This window comes from Ovis aries, chromosome 14 (genome assembly GCF_016772045.2).
Source record: "Ovis aries strain OAR_USU_Benz2616 breed Rambouillet chromosome 14, ARS-UI_Ramb_v3.0, whole genome shotgun sequence".
Lineage (NCBI taxonomy): Eukaryota > Metazoa > Chordata > Mammalia > Artiodactyla > Bovidae > Ovis > Ovis aries.
Window position 1 is genome coordinate 11,352,756 of NC_056067.1, and position 16,422 is coordinate 11,369,177.

A 16,422-nucleotide genomic window follows, 5' to 3' on the forward strand; every position below is an offset into this window, starting at 1 on the left:
GAAACTCACATGCTGGTTGTGAGAGATCACCTGACACCAGAACACAGTTATAGATGACGTTTAACCAGCTCACAAGTTATTTCTCATTCACGCCTGGGATTTACGACCCAGCCTGGCTTGAATTTGCCCCTGAGCCAGGCAGTGGGAGGAAAGCCCAGGGGCCAGGAGGGCTGAAGGCCAGGTTTCTGCCTGTGTGGTGGGCGGCTCCTGACAGGTGTATTCTGGGCGCCTTTTATAGGCCACGTCTGTGCCTCAGGCTGCCCCAGGGACTCCCCCACTTCCTGCTGTGGTCATCCCGCTGATGGGAAGTGGTGCCCGACCAGTCAGTTTCCTTTCACATCAGTTTCTCTTGAATCCTGTTACTCTGATGCTTGAAGATGGGTTAGGGAAAGCCCTTCCTAGGAATTCACTGATGGGCAGGGGTGGGTGTCCTCAAGCCGGAACGCCCCCTCGCCCAGGGTAAGGAAATCTGGGTGCTGGCCTACCAGACAGGTCAAGGCTGCTCCCTGCGGGGCCGGCACTGCTCGAGGGACCATGCTTGGTCATCCTAGAAGCCAGCGTCCTCTCCTTGGGACCCTTGCCACGTAGGATGGCCAGGACTTTCCCTTTGAAGGCTCAGCCCTGTGCAGGCTGTCTTGGAGGTGGGCCCAGAGGGCTAGCGGACCTCTCTGCCTTATCTGACTCATGCCTTTCCAGGCGGATCCCAGGCCCACCTCTCCTCTCCTGCAGACCCTTCTCTTCAGGATTGCCCTTGGTGCAAATGTTCCCCAAGTGTCACAGAAAATGAAGGGCAAGGGTGAGGGTGAGCACTTGCAGATGACCCGGATTCCCGATCTGGGACATCGACTGGGGAACGCAACATGGAAAGTCCACGCTGACAGGGCAGCTGAGAACCAAAACCCCTCTGGGCACGAGGTCAAAGCCGTCTAAAAAGAAGAGAAACCAAGAGTCTTGGGCCATGTGCCCAGAGAGCCACGCAGCTGGGCGAGGGGCTGGTGCGGGGGAGGCGTCAGGGAAAGCCTGAAAGTCTGCAGTGTTTTGCTTTCACTCACCTAGATTTAGAGGAATCCTCTGGCAGAATGAAACTGAAGTCTTACTTCCCCACTGTGGTGACTGCAGTACTGGACTTGTTCTTGGTCATGGACTCAGGACGCTTTGGGGGTTCAGCTCTGCTAGTGTGTAATTTATGTACAGCACAACTCACCAGTGTTAAGTGTACAATTTGATGAGTTTTGACAAATGTGCACAGTCGTGTAACCCCTGCAGTGACGAGGTAAAACGTTCCCATCGTCCCCGGAGGTCCCTCGTCTCCTGTAGCCAGTCTCCTCCTTCCTCTCCCTGCTCTCTCACTGTGAAAGTGAAAGTTGCTTGGTCACATCTGACTCCTTGCGACCCCGTGGACTATACAGTCCATGGAATTTTCCAGGCCAGAGTACTGGAGTGGGTACTGTTCCCTTCCCAACCCAGGGAGCGAACCCAGGTCTCCCACATTACAGGCGGATTCTCTACCAGCAGAGCCACCAGGAAAGCCCAAGAATACTGGAGTGGGTAGCTTATCCCTTCTCCAGCGGATCTTCCTGACCCAAGGATCAAACTGGGGTCTTCTGCCTTGCAGGCAGATTCTTTACCAGCTGAGCTGTGGTTTGGTCTTTTAAGATAATTGGACGTACATGGAATCTTAGAGTAGGTAGTCTTTACGTTTGGCTTTTTAAACTTGATGTCACACTCTTACAATTCACCTGCGACGGTGTGTGCTACTCCATGACCTGGAGACACCAGTATGTTTATCCATTCACCAGTTCATGGACACTTGGGTTGTTTCCAATTTTTGGAGCCTTGAGTGATGCTACTACATACATTTGTTTATAGATATTAATGTGAGCATACGTTTTTCTGTGTTTGTGGCAAACACCTATGAGTGGAATTGTGGATCATGTGATAGGTTTATGTTTTCCAAAGTGGCTGTACCATTTCACACTCCCTCCAGCAGCGCAGAAAGTTCCCATTGCTCCACAGCTGCGCCAGCACTTGGTGGTGTTAGTGTTTTAATTTTAACTCTTCTAATGAGCAAATTACCAATGTCTGCTGGATCATCAGAAAAGCAAGAGAGTTTCAGAAAAACATCTATTTCTGCTTTATTGACTATGCCAAAGCCCTTGACTGTGTGGATCACAATAAACTCTGGAAAATTCTGAAAGAAATGGGAATACCAGAGCACCTGACCTGCCTCTTGAGAAACCTGTATGCAGGTCAGGAAGCAACAGTTAGAACTGGACATGGAACAACAGACTGGTTCCAAATAGGGAAAGGAGTACGTCAAGGCTATATATTGTCACCCTGCTTATTTCACTTACATGCAGAGTACATCATGAGAAATGCTGGGCTGGATAAAGCAAAAGCTAGAATCAAGATTGCCAAGAGAAATATCAATAACCTCAGATATGCAGATGACACCACCCTACGGCAGAAAGTGAAGAAGAACTAAAGAACCTCTTGATGAAAGTGAAAGAGGAGAGTGAAATAGTTGGCTTAAAGCTCAACATTCAGAAAACGAAGATCATGGCATCTGGTCCCATCACTTCATGGCAGATAAATGGGGAAACAGTGGAAACAGTGTCAGACTTTATTTTTTTGGACTCCAAAATCACTGCAGATGGTGACTGCAGCCATGAAATTAAAACGACTCTTCCTCCTTGGAAGGAAAGTTATGACCAACCTATATAGTATATTCAAAAGCAGAGACATTACTTTGCCAACAATGGTCCGTCTAGTCAAGGCTATGGTTTTTCCAGTGGTCATATACGGATGTGAGTGTTGGAATATAAAGAAAGCTGAGCGCAGAAGAATTGATGCTTTTGAACTGTGGTGTTGGAGAAGACTCTTGAGAGTCCCTTGGACTGCAAGGAGATCCAACCAGTCCATCCTAAAGGAGATCAGTCCTGGGTGTTCACTGGAAAGACTGATGTTGAAGCTGAAACTCCAATCCTTTGGCCACCTGATGTGAAGAGCTGACTCATTGGAAAAGACCCTGATGCTGGGAAAGATTGAGGGTGGGAGGAGAAGGGGATGACAGAGGATGAGATGGTTGGATGGCATCATCGACTCAATGGACATGAGTCTGGGTGAACTCTGGGAGTTGGTGATGGACAAGGAGGCCTGGCGTGCTGCGGTTCATGGGGTCACAAAGAGCTGGACACGACGGAGCGACTGAACTGAACTGGATGAGCATATAGGGGTATCACTTTAACTTGTGGTTTAATGACCAATGATGTTTTTGCTTGCTTATTTGCCATCTATTTATCTTCTTTGATGAAATGTCTGTTCAGATCATTTGACTGTTTTTTTTTAAAAACTGAGTTGTTTGCTTTCTTATTATTGAGTTGCAAGAGTTCTTTATATTCTAAACACGAGTCTTTTGTCAGGTATATGTTTGCACTTGTCTTTTATGGTTTGCCTTTTCATTTTCTTAACAGTGTCACTTAAGAGCAAAACTTGACAATTTTTCATTAGGTCCAATTTATCAAAGATTTCTTTTTTAGTTTGTACTTTTTTGTGTCCTGTTTAAGAAATCTTTGCCCAACTCAAGGTCACTTATGTGACCTTATGTTTTCTTCTAGAAGTTTTATAGTTTTAGCTCTTACATTTATATCTCAGACTTATTTTGAGTTCATTTTTGCATATGATATGAGTCATTGTTCTTTTTTTTCTCTTTTACGAGTGCCCAGTTGTTCAGCTATTGGGACTGCTGCTGCTGCTGCTGCTGCTAAGTCACTTCAGTCGTGTCCAACTCTGTGCGACCTCATAGATGGCAGCCCACCAGGCTCCCCCATCCCTGGGATTCTCCAGGCAAGAACACTGGAGTGGGTTGCCATTTCCTTCTCCAATGCATGAAAGTGAAAAGTGAAAGTGAAGTCACTCAGTCGTGTCTGACTCTTAGCGACCCCATGGACTGCAGCCTACCAGGCTCCTCCGTCCATGGGATTTTCCAGGCAAAAGTACTGGAGTGGGGTGCCGTTGGTTAAAGAGATTATTGTTTCTCTTTTAAATTGCCTTGGCACTTTTCTACCTTTAACTGGTAGAAAATCAGTTGGCCACTTCTAACTGGATCTATTTCTTCTAAGTGGATGTAGGCTCTGTTCTGTTCTGATTTTTCCAGAAAAAGTAAGATTAAAGCACAGTACCTCTCGTGAAAGCCTATTCATACTTTATCCAATAGCATTTTTATTATAATATTTCCATTGCCTGTGAAGAATATAGTCTATTTTTTTGTGCAAGTTTGTAGTATGCTCTGGTCAAAAGCATTTTTAGCTGGACGCAATTTAAATACTGTAACTCATGTTACAGTGGGAACAATGGTCACTATGGTCTAATGCCTTTTGAGGATGAGATGTACACCTTATACCTGAAATATACACCTTCCCCTCCTCCTGCATTTTTTTAAACCATACACAACTCCCAGGTTGGTGAGTGTTCAAGAGAAGCCCTGCCTCACACCTAGGAGGTCCCCATCTCACCACACCTTGGTGATGTTTCCCAGTTTCGAAGACCGTCTTAAACCTTTGCTGCTTATTCAAATGTCAGACATAAGACTACCAAGGCAAACTTCTGTTCTCTTGCTCAGTAATTAATAGGCAAGGTCATCAGTTGTAGACAAGTAAGTGTTAGATAATACGGGTGTTCCCACATTCCCATCTGGTGGTGCTGGACACTCACCATGCAGGGTGAGAGGGGGAAGAAAGATGAAAAAGTACTTAGAAATTCCTCTCCACTGTAAGCCACGTGTTTGTGTCTGTCCTCATCATCTGCACAGAAACGCACGGCCACTCCCGTATGGTGCCCTGCTTTCATTTAGGACACGTTTGCTCATATACGATGTCTCTAAGGCTTCTTACTCTCTTGCGTTTCAAACTCTGAAAGTGAAAGTGAAAGCTGCTCAGTCGCATCTGACTCTTTGTGACCCCTGGAACTCTCCAGGCCAGAATACTGGAGTCAAGCCTTTCCCTTCTCCAGGGCGGCTTCCCAATCCAGGGATCAAACCCAGGTCTCCCCCATTGAAGGTGGATTCTTTCAAACCCTAGTCGGAAGGAACACCTGGGTGTGTTGGGGAGTTGATGCCTTGATTTTGTAGTAAGGTACTTAAAAAACTACCTACCATATGTCAGTGTTATCATTCATGAAAGAAAGGATATTTGAGCTGCCAGTGATGAAGACTGCCTCGGACTGGCATTGTTCCTGTACCAGAATCTGAGAACTGCCATTCAGACCCCTGGGAAGGACACAGGGCCAGAATCAGTCTCAGGATGTCAAGGGTGTTCGAGAGGGGATTCCTGAAGCGGGGGAATTATGTTAGGTCAGCCATCCGGTCCTTTCCAACACAAAGAGCGGATGACCTCATGATCTGGAAAAACCTGGGATTGCTTCTCAGTTGTCTCGCTCTGACAGCCCAGCCCTCATCCCAGGTGCCTCGCTTCCCCTAGGAAACAGATACGTGAACTCGGGGCTGAACGTATCCTTGGAAATTCAGTTTGTTCTCTTTACAAAGGGGAGTTGTTTGTGTCACCCAGACAGCCGGTGGCCAGGGCAGAGACAGCTCTGTCAGGCTTTCCAGTCTCTAGATTGGCCGGTCCAGCCTGACGGCTCAGCCACGCCAGCTGCCCTCTTCCTCTCCAGCTCTGTTGCCCTCTGGGTGCCTCCACGCCCAGTTCCTTCCCCTCCTGTCATCTCACCGTGGTCCCTAGAGGAGCTGTCTCTCTCTGTTTTCTGTGCTCCACTCTTTTACCCCCGTTTCTGATGGGGAGGTGGCAGTGTGCACACATGCCCGTCTGGGGCTAGGAGTCTGCGTGCAGAATCCAGGAAGTGCTTTCAGCCTCTGAAATGACACTTCCTATGTTCCGACAACAATGGAGTGCCAGTCACACAGGATGAGCACACACGGCGGACGGCGGCTGGCTGGGGTGGTAAGGGAGCAACAGTCTGCCTTCTTCCTTTAAATCTTCCAATATTGCCGAGTCATTAGTTTTTAATGGATGGAACATTGTGAGAAATAGAGATGTGTATATAGGCTCCACTCTTTTGTCTTTGAGTTTAGAAAAATGATGCCTGAGCCCAAGAGGCTGGAGAGCTGCTTGGCCTCCTTGTGGGTGGAACTTAGAAAATAAAAGTGGAATTACTTGACATTGTTTTCAAAGCGTTAGTCATCACAGTGAGAAAAGGGAAGTCAGGCATAGACATGGTGGCCAAGAGCAGCCAATGTTTGTGGGTGATGCAAGCATAAGTGTCATCATATTAATTAATGACTGAAATTAATACCAACTAGGAGGTCAGTTGAGGCGGCCAGTTATAGAATAGCTATTCAGAAACCTATATTTTCCTTTTAAGCCCATAATGATCATTTAGAGATTGTAAGGTAAAAAAATGATTTCATTCACAGTAACAACAAAATGCATTAAAAACCTAGGAAAATTGTCACAAAAATGCGTAGGATCCAAAGTGAAAAAGACTGAAGACTCTGTTAAAGAGTGTAAAAGGCGATCCAGATGTTCTTGGATAGAAAGACCTACTCTTGAAAATATGTCTGTTTCTCATGAATTAGCTGTAATTCAGTACAGTTCAAAGCAAATTATGTGTGAGCTTAAAAAAAAAAAACCCCACAATTAATCTAAAGTTTATCTGTAAGAATGCAGCTGGGAGGATGGCTAGAAAATAGAAGTGTGTGTGTGTGTGTGTGTGTGTGTGTGTGTGTGTGTGTCTAGCTTCTATAAGATGTATTTAAAAGTTTTCATATACTAAGTTTCAGGCTTCCCAGGTGGCGCTAGTGGTAAAGAACCCACCAGCCAGTGCAGGAGATGCAGGAGACCTGGGCTGGGAAGATGCCCTGGAGGCGGGCATGGAGAATCCCAGGGACAGAGGAACCTAGGGGGCCTCAGTCCATAGAATCACACAGAGTCAGACATGCCTGAAGCGACTTGGCACACACGCACGCATGTAGTGAGTTTCACTTTTTTTGAGATACAAGTCTGTATGTTTTCATAACTATGTGAGGCTCTGCAGCCACACCAGACCAGGAGACAGTGCGCCCCCGCCACCCCCTCCGATCTTCAGGCTGCCCCTTTGTAGTCTGAACTCCCCCTCTGTCCCTAATCCAAGGCAACCATGGACCTCTGGTTGGACAACCCACTCTAACATTCTTGCCTGGGAAATTCCATGGACAGACGAGCCTGGCAGACTTCTGTCCATGGGGTCGCAAAAGAGTCTGACACAACTTAGCAACTAAACAACATTCTGTCAAGTGGAAATGTACGGTGTACTATACCACTACGTGGAAACACATCACAATGTCATTATCTATTCATCCACTGAAGGATTTCCATATCTTTGTTTTTGAGAAATTATGAGCAAAGCCAAAGCTGTAAGTTTTGTGTACTGATTTTTGGAATGACATGTTTTCAGTTCTGTAGGGAGAGGGTGGACTTGCTTGAATTTATTCCTGAATTTAGGGGGAAAGCATTCAGTTTTTTAAATAGTAAGTATAATGTTAGCTGTCGGGATTCTGTAAATGTCCTCTATCAGGTTAGAGAAGTTTCCCTGTATTCTTAATTTGCTGTTTTTTTTTTTTTTTTTATGTCATGAGTGGATGTTAAATTTAATCAAATGCATTTTGCGTATCTATCCAGATACTGAGGTGGTTTTTATTCTTTAATCTGCTAATTGCTTGATTTTCTCATGTTGATCCAGCCTAGAATTCCAGGCTAGATTCTACTTGGCGTTGATGTGTGTTTTTCTCATGAATGGCTGCGATTTGCTAATATTTCGATGAGGACTTTAGTGCCTATATTCATGAGGGATATTGGGCTATCGTTTACCTTTCTTGTGTATTATTCCTCTGGTTTGGGCTGCACAGAATGAGATGGGAATTTTCCCATCTTTTATTTTTCTGGAAAAGACTGTAGAATTTGTATTATTCCTTTATTGAATGTTTGGAAAAGGGCTTGGGATTTCTTTCTTGGAAGATTATTTTTAACTCGATTTCTTTCAATACAGGACTAGTTAGAATATCTACTTCTTGAGTGAGTTTTGATAGTCTGCATTCTTGAAGGAAATTGGTCAAGTCCATCCAAGTTGTCAAATTGCTTACAGAGTTGTTTATAGCATTGCTTTGCTCTTTGTCTAACATCACTGAGATAACATGGTATTCCTTATTTTGGTGATGTTTGTCTTTCCTCTTTTTTTCTTGGGCAGTCTGGCTAGAGGTTTCTCAATTTTCTTGATCTTTTCAAAGAAACAACTTCTGGTTTTATTGATTTTATCTTCTGTTTTTCTTTTTTAATTTAATTCACACTTGTTCCTGTCTTTATTTTTTCCTCTCATTTTGCTTGGTTGGGTTTAATTTGTTCTTCTCCTTTTTCCTCATTTCTTAGGCTTAGATTACTTATTTGAAAACTACCTTCTTTTATAATATAAGCATCTGACTGTCTCTATTCTTTCCTCTAAGCACTGCTTTACTGGCATCCTGCAGATTTTGATATTTTGTATTTTCATTTTTATTCCATTCCAAACATTTTATAATTTCCCTTGTGACTTACTTTTTGACCCAGGGATTATTTAGGTGTGTGTTTAATTTCCACATATTTTTTCTGTGGGGAGGGTTCTAAGCATTTTTTTTTTGTCATTAATTTGTAGTTTAATTCTACTGTGGTCAGAGAACCTCCTTTGTGTGATTTCAGTTATTCTAAATTTGTTAAGGTTTGTTGTGTGGCTGAGGCCATGGTCCATCTTTAGAGTTTTCTTTTGCTGGATGGGCTGTTCTGTAAGTGTTGGTTAGGTTAAGTTGTTTACTATGCTGTTCAGCTCTTTTATAGTCCTGACTCCAAGTATAATTTATTTATTTTTGTTGTGCCACACTGCTTTTGGGATCTTAGTTCCCCAACCAGGGATCGGCGAACCTGGGCTCTGGCAGGGAGAATGCCAAGTCCTAACCAGTGGACTGCCAGGGAATTCCCTAAAGTATAGTTTTAGAATCTGACTATTTCTCCTTTCATTTCAATTTATTTTTTCACTTATTTTGATTCTGTGTTGCTAGGTGCCTACACATTTAGATTGTTTCATCTTCTTGGTGAATTTTATCATCATATATTCTGAAGATAGATATATATACTTTAACATGGAATGATCTATACAGTGTTTCTCTGAGAAAATAAATATAATGATTCTATTTATGTAAATTTTATCTGTTTATCATCATCACTCTATCATCTATCCATTATCTATCTATCCACCCACCTATCAATCATTTGTCTAGCCTACTAATCTATCCAACTAATGCCTACCTCCAACCCTTAGACCAGCTAGGGATTTGGAACAATGTTATCCAAATGTTGATGGTGTTTATATTGAGTGATTTAACTTGGGGGAATTTTAATTTTTTTCCTATGCTTTTCTACAGTGTGGAAATTTCCTAGAAGTATCTTTATAAAAAAAATAAAACCATTTTAGTAGGGGATTGCCCTAAGTGAGATCCACAGTGAAGAACAGGGAAGCAAAAGAACTGGAAAGTGAAAACAAGCAGTTTACAGACTCACATGGAAATTGATCTTTATATTCTCTTTCAACTCCTCAAAAATTTTTCACATATTTTAAAAAATATTTTTACATCCAAAATATGTATTTATATCCAGTGTTTTTCTCCTACTCAAGATCAAGAAAATAGCGATTTCATTTTTTTCCCCACCGTGCTGCATTCCCTGGCTAGCTACTGGTTCAGCATTTCAGAATTGGAAAGTGTTCATTCTCAAAAGGTTAACATCTATCAGTTGAAGATTACATCTGACCTGTTTTCCTGTTGCTGAAGTATTAAAATTTTAAAAATTGTAGTAAAATATACACAACATAAAGCGTATCATTTTAGCTACATTTATGCATGCAGTTGAGTGGCATCAAGTGCATTTACGTTGTTGTACAACCATCACCACCATCTACCTCCAGAACTTTCTCATCTTCCCGAACTGAAATGCTCCCTGTTAAACACCGACTCCCCCTACTTCCTCCCCGGGCCCTGCTTTCTGTGTCTCTGCATTTGCCTATTGATTATACCTCATGTAAGCAAAATCACACAGTATTTGTCCTTCTGTGTCTGGTTCCTTTCATTTAGCACAATGTCCTTATGGCTCATCCATGATGTAGTGTGTATCAGCATTTCCTTCCTTTTTAAGGCAATAATAGTTGTATGGACAGACTGCGTTTGTTTATTCCTTTGTCCATCAGTGACCATTTGGGTGGTTTCAGCCTTTTGGTTACTAGGAATCTTGCTTCTGAGAATATATGTGTATAAATCAGGTAATCAGTGGACCACTGTGGGAAGGAGGGGATCGAGGGGATTCCAGCATCCCCTTCCAATTCTAAGCCGAGGATGGACTCAGATTAATGCACCCAAAGTTAGCCCACATGAGATGCCAGCAGGTTAAAACCCTTGATAAAAATTAAAATATACAAAGGCTCAAGGGCAGAGCCATAATTTTGTAAACAAAGAATTTCAGTTCATCTCCAATGTAAATGATGATCAGCTTGTAGAGCTCTTGGGGCTTGAGTTGGGTGTTTGTCTTTCCCGACCCACAGTCACCCCGGCATGGTCGTGTGACTCAGAAGGAAGCACAGTCTCCAGGGTCATGCTCAGCCTATCCCGGGATGTGCAGGAAGGACCCTAGTTCCTTGCTGGAGCCACAGTCCATGTGAGCAAGGTCAGCATCTTTGAAGCAAGAGTTTTTGAGAAGTAACCAAGAGTATCACATGTTATTAGCAAAAACAAGTCTACAGCAAATTTCAAAACATGACCCTGGAGATCCCCCTACCAATAGCATCCCACCTCCCCCGACCTCCACCCCAAGGACAATTCCAGGAGGCCTCCTGGGAGGTGGCATGCCTGGCAGATCTTTGAGTCCTTGATGATAGGCATGGCAATCACAGTAACAACTTTTCTAAGAAAGGAGTTTGTAACTCAGCATCCTTGACACAGTGATCACTGAATTGTAAATGATCAACATTTGCTACGAAGCAGGGCAAATTGAATATGAATTGAAATGGGACACTAGCAGCGTAAGATATTACTAAGATCAACAGATAGACTGAAAACAGATAAACAGTGAGTGATTATGAGGGATGGAGCCACCTCTGTAAGCCACCACTTCCTAAAGTAACCCTCAGTTTCTCCTGGTGTCAAGGGTGACCCTGGCCCCCGATCCCTTGAGGGGCTGGCCTTCAGAGAGGTGGAGGGATTGTGTCCTGCTGGGCACAGGCCACCACTGCCTGTTCTTTTCCCAGACTGTGTCCATAGCAGGACGAGCCCAATGGGCCGGCTCCTCTGCAGCCTTGTTTTGGGTAATTGAAACGATATTGGGTGGAACTTACATCAAAATAACCAACATATTTACCCATATATTAGTAATTGAAATGCTAGGGCTTATGACGGAGAAGGCAATGGCACTGCACTCCAGTACTCTTGCCTGGAAAATCCCATGGACAGAGGAGCTTGGTAGGCTGCAGTCCATGGGGTTTCAAAGAGTCGGACATAACTGAGCGACTTCCCTTTCACTTTTCACTTTCATGCATTGGAGAAGGAAATGGCAACCCACTCCAGTGCTCTTGCCTGGAGAATCCCAGGGATGGGGGCGCCTGGTGGGCTGCCGTCTATGGGGTTGCACAGAGTTGGACACGACTGAAGTGACTTAGCAGCAGCAGCAGGGCTTATGAAAGGCATTTATAAAGATGGATCATAACCTCTCTTTTCTTTCTTTTGTACAATTGAAGTGTGGTTGACTTGGGCTTCCCTGGTGGGTCAGGTGGTAAAGAATCTGCCTGCAAAGCAGAAGACCCAGTTTGATCCCTGGATTTGGAAGATCCCTTGGAGAAGGAAATGGCTACCTACTCCAGTATTCTTGCCTGGAGAACTCCATGGACTGAGGAATCTAGGGGGCTACTGTCCACGGGGTCGTATGGACAAGAGTTGGACAAGACTGAGCGACTAACACACACACAGTGGTTGACTTGCTGGGCTGCGTTAGCTTCTGCTGTGCAGCAGAGTGGTTCAGTTATACGTACACATTCTTTTCCATTCTGGTTTATCACAAGATGTTGAATATAGTTCCCCGTGCTCTGTAGCAGGAGCTTGTTGTTTATCCAGCCTATATATCAATATAATAGTTTGTCTCTGCTAGTCTCAAACTATGAGTCCTTCTGTCTCCGACCTCCCTCCCCTTTGAAAACCACAAGTCTATCCCCTTGTGTCTCTGAGTCTGTCTCTGCTTTGCAGACAGGCTCATTTGTGCCATATTTTAGATTCCACGTAAAAGTGATATCAGACGATGTTTGTCTTTCTGTCTTACTTCACTGGGTATGATAGTCTCTAGCTGCATCCATGCTGCAGATGGCATTATTCCATTCTTTTTTTAATTGCTGAGTAGTGTTCCATTGTATATATGCACTATCTCTTCATTATCTATTCATCTGGCAGTGGACATTCAATAACCTTTCTTACCTTTTGTTTTTAATTGAAAAAATTATTTTTGGCTGTGCTGCTCAGCTTGTGGGATCTTAGTTCCCCAACTAAGAATCCAACATGTGCCCTTGGCAGTGAAAGTGTGAAGTCCTAATCACTAGATCACCAGGGAATTCCCTAAACCTTCTTTTCTTATAACTTGTCCTTGGATATCACAGAAAAGGAGACCAAGAACCCCCAAATTTTCCTAATGACTGCTTCAGCTCTCATTTCTAAGATCTATTTCCTTGGGCTTATCAGAGTGAGTTCTTAGAGTAAAATCTGAAGGGTGGTGGAAGGTCTCCTCCGACCCCAAAATACTTCCCTAAGTTGATCTGCTTGTGGCTTTGTCACCATCTGCAGCCGTTTGTTTGATTTAAGGCATGAGCAGCCTTTGTTGAGAATGCAGACCTTTGCGGTCATTTGAGAGGGTCCCCTGCCAACCTGGGAGAGAGTGGGATTTGGGCTCTGGTGAACCTGGCTCCCGTCTCCGGTTCACTCCCTCACCCTCTGATGTTGATCAGTTCACTCTGTAAAGTCTCAGTTTTCTCCTCTGGACCACTGGGTAGCACCCACCCCACAGGGGAGCTAGGAAGATTACAGGAGATGATACCTAGATCATCTCTGTCCAGTGGAAATATTAGACTCATAGGCCTACGTTAACATTTTCTAGAAGTCACATTTAAAAACTAAAAACAAATAGGTGAAATCAATGTTTATATAACATCAAGGCTGTATATTGTCACCATGCTTATTTAACTTATATGCAGAGTACATGATGCGAAATGCTAGGTTGGATAATTCACAAGCTGGAATCAAGATTGCCCAGAGAAATATCAATAGTCTTGGATATGCAGATGATACTACTCTAACGGCAGAAAGTGAAGAGGAACTAAAGTGCCTCTTGACGAAGGTGAAAGAGGAGAATGAAAAAGCTGGCTTAAAACTCAACATTCAAAAAACTATGGCATACAGTCCCATCACTTCATGGCATATGAGGAGGGAAAAATGGAAACAGTGGCAGGTTTTAAAAGACACTTGCTCCTTTGAAGAGAAGCTCTGACAAACCTATACAGTGTTTTTAAAAGCAGACACTTCACTTTGTCAACAAAGGTCCATCTAGTCAAAGCTATGGTTTTTCCAGTAGTCATGTACGGATGTTAGAGTTGGACCATAAAGAAGGCTGAGTGCTGAAGAATTGATGCTTTCAAACTGGGGTGCTGGAGAAGACTCTGGAGAGTCCTTGGAAAGCAAGGAGATCAAACCAGTCTATCTTAAAGGAAATCAACCCTGAATATTCATTGGAAAGACTGATGCTGAAGCTGAAGCTCCAATATTTTGGCCACCTGATGCAAAGAACTGACTCATTTGAAAAGACCCTGATGCTGGGAAAGATTGAAGACAGGAGGAGAAGGGGATCAACAGAGGATGAAATGGCTGGATGGCATCACTGATTCAATGGACATAAGTTTGAGCAAACTCTGGGAAATAGTGGAAGGACAGGGAAGCCTGGCATGTTGTAGCCCATGAGGTTGCAAACAGTTGGACATGACTTATTAACTAAACAACAGCAACATTAATAATATAGATTCATTTATCCCAGTAGAATCATAATATTATCAATTCAACATGTAATCAATATAAATGGTGTTAAAGAGATAGTTTACATTCTTTTTTCTTATACTGAGTCTCCGAAATCTGGTATATTGTATACCAGTCACGTTTCAAATATGTGATGTCCACATGTGGCTGGTGGCTGCCCTGTTGGATGGAGAAGGAGTAGATGGGACCATCAGTAACAGGTGCCGTGTGGACTCCTTGCTGCACCCTCCCTATATGAATTGAGCTGTTCTAGCTGGTCAAGCAGCTGGCATACTCCTGATGGAATGTTACTTGTGTCTGTTTCCTACTGCTGGATAACAAGTTGCCACAAACTTAGTCACTTTCAGCAACACCCATTTGTCATCTTGATTCTGTAGGTCAGAAGTTCATAGGGACCCAAATGTGTTCTCTGCTCAGGGTCTCACGTGCTTCAGCCAAGGTGTCAACTGGGCTGCATTCTCATCTGGAGGCTCGGATAGGGAAAGCTCACCCAGTTTGTTGGCAGACTTTGGGTCCTTGTGGCTGTAGGACGGAAGGTCTCTGTTTCCTTGCTGGAGGTCATCCGGGACCAGTCTCTGCTCCCAGATGCCATGCACATCCCTTCTCATGCTTTCCACGGGGCCCCTTCATGCTTTGACTCTTTGACTTCCCCTTTTGCCACCAGCTGGAGAAAATTCTCTGCCTTTTAAGGGTCCATGTGATTTGATTAGGCTCACCCAGATCATCTCCCTTTCGATTCACTCAAGGGCAACAGATGAGTAACCTTAATTACACCTGCCAAACTCCATCTGCCCCAAAAGTTAACAAAGTCAGGGTGTGGTGTCTCATCCCTTCATAATCCAGGGATCGGGATGGGAAACCTTGCGGGCTAGTTTTGGGTTCTGTTCACCCTGTTACTACAAGTGAGGCTCAGTGTGTGGCAGGCCCTCCCACTACCTGTCTGGATGTCACAGTAAGGTTTACGGGGTGTTCTGAGGCTGTGGCTCCCTGGAGGAGGGGAAGGGGAAGTGCTGCAGGGGCCAAGGCATCTGTAGTTTGATGTCGTGCTGATTCTGGTGATTGTTTCTGGGAGTTCTCTCTTTTTCTCCAAGCTAACCATCTTCCCAAGTGTTTGACCACAGCCAACTGGTGATCAGTCTTCCTGCTGAGTACACAGACCAGGGGACACTGATTTGATGCTGACACTGTTGCTCCTTTGGGGTTTCTGAATGCGGTGGTGATTTTAGGGCAAGAGTATCTTGAATATTTTGAATGCAAAACAGTATTTGTTGAGAGGCTGGTCATCACAATCCTTTTCCCACCTGGTTATGAATATTGGATCCCACTTCAGGGCGAGGAACCCTGATCCACAGCAGGCCATGCTCTGGGCACAGCCAAGACTTGAGCGGATCCTGTGTTGGAGGCCCCTGGGCCCCTTGACGAGTCAGCTGTGCACCCATTCCCAGAGGTAAAGGTGTGCAAGGCCCTAGTGGCTTTCACCAGGAAGTTCAATAGACGATGTTTGACAGAAATGGTTTGTATCCCTTTATGCCTGTTCAAAGCCATTGTTCGGGGTTTCACATTGGCACCAAAGCTTGGCATTGCATTTTAGTGTGAACGTCCCAGGGAGGAAGCCTCGGGACCCCGCTGTGTTTACGGCGGAATTCATACACAGTCTCCAGTGACAGGTGACCCCCTCCCCTGGCCAAGTGGCTATTCTTAAGTGTTTCTGATACATGGAAGTCACCAGTTATCAGGGTCCCCGGGGTGTCTTCCATTATCAGAGAGAGACGTGTACTTCAGTGCAGCTGGTTTTGTTTTTGTTTCCTCAATCCTGTACATTTTATTATATTCACATTTCAGAGACCTTCTTGACAAGGGGCCCATTAAGCCTCACCAGATTGCTATGGAACCTCTACAAGGAGTTTCCTGTGGATGCTGTAACGAATTGCTAAAAGCTGGAGGGGGGGCGGGTTTAAGACAACAGAAGTGTGTTTTTTCACAGCTCTGGAGGCAGAAGTCTGAAGTCAAGGTGTTGGCCGGCCGTGAAGGGGAATGCACTCCGCACTTTCTGTGCTTGCTTTCTGGTGGCCACCGGCCACCCTGGTGGTCTTTGTCTTGTGCTGCCTCACTCCCATCTCTGCCTCCCCGTGCATGTGGCCGAGTCCTCTCTTTTTATAAGGACACCCTAAATCCAGGATGATCTCACCTTGAGATCCTTAACTTAATTTTATTTGCAAAGGCCCCCTTTCCAGTAAGGTCACATTCCCAGGCCCTGGGGCTTTGCACGTGGCCATCTGTGCGATCACCACTGA

The 16,422-nt window shown here is 44.4% G+C and overlaps 1 protein-coding gene across 3 annotated transcripts in view; it reads left to right on the forward strand.

The window, feature by feature from the left end:
* The first annotated feature begins 5,896 nt into the window (after positions 1-5,896).
* IRF8 (interferon regulatory factor 8) overlaps positions 5,897-16,422 on the forward strand; it is a 48,767-nt gene continuing 38,241 nt past the window's right edge. For all 3 annotated transcript variants that reach the window (XM_042231516.2, XM_042231518.2, XM_042231520.2), the window contains exon 1: positions 5,897-5,957. The gene's annotated coding sequence lies outside the window, so the exon portion shown is untranslated. The remainder of the gene's footprint in view (positions 5,958-16,422) is intronic.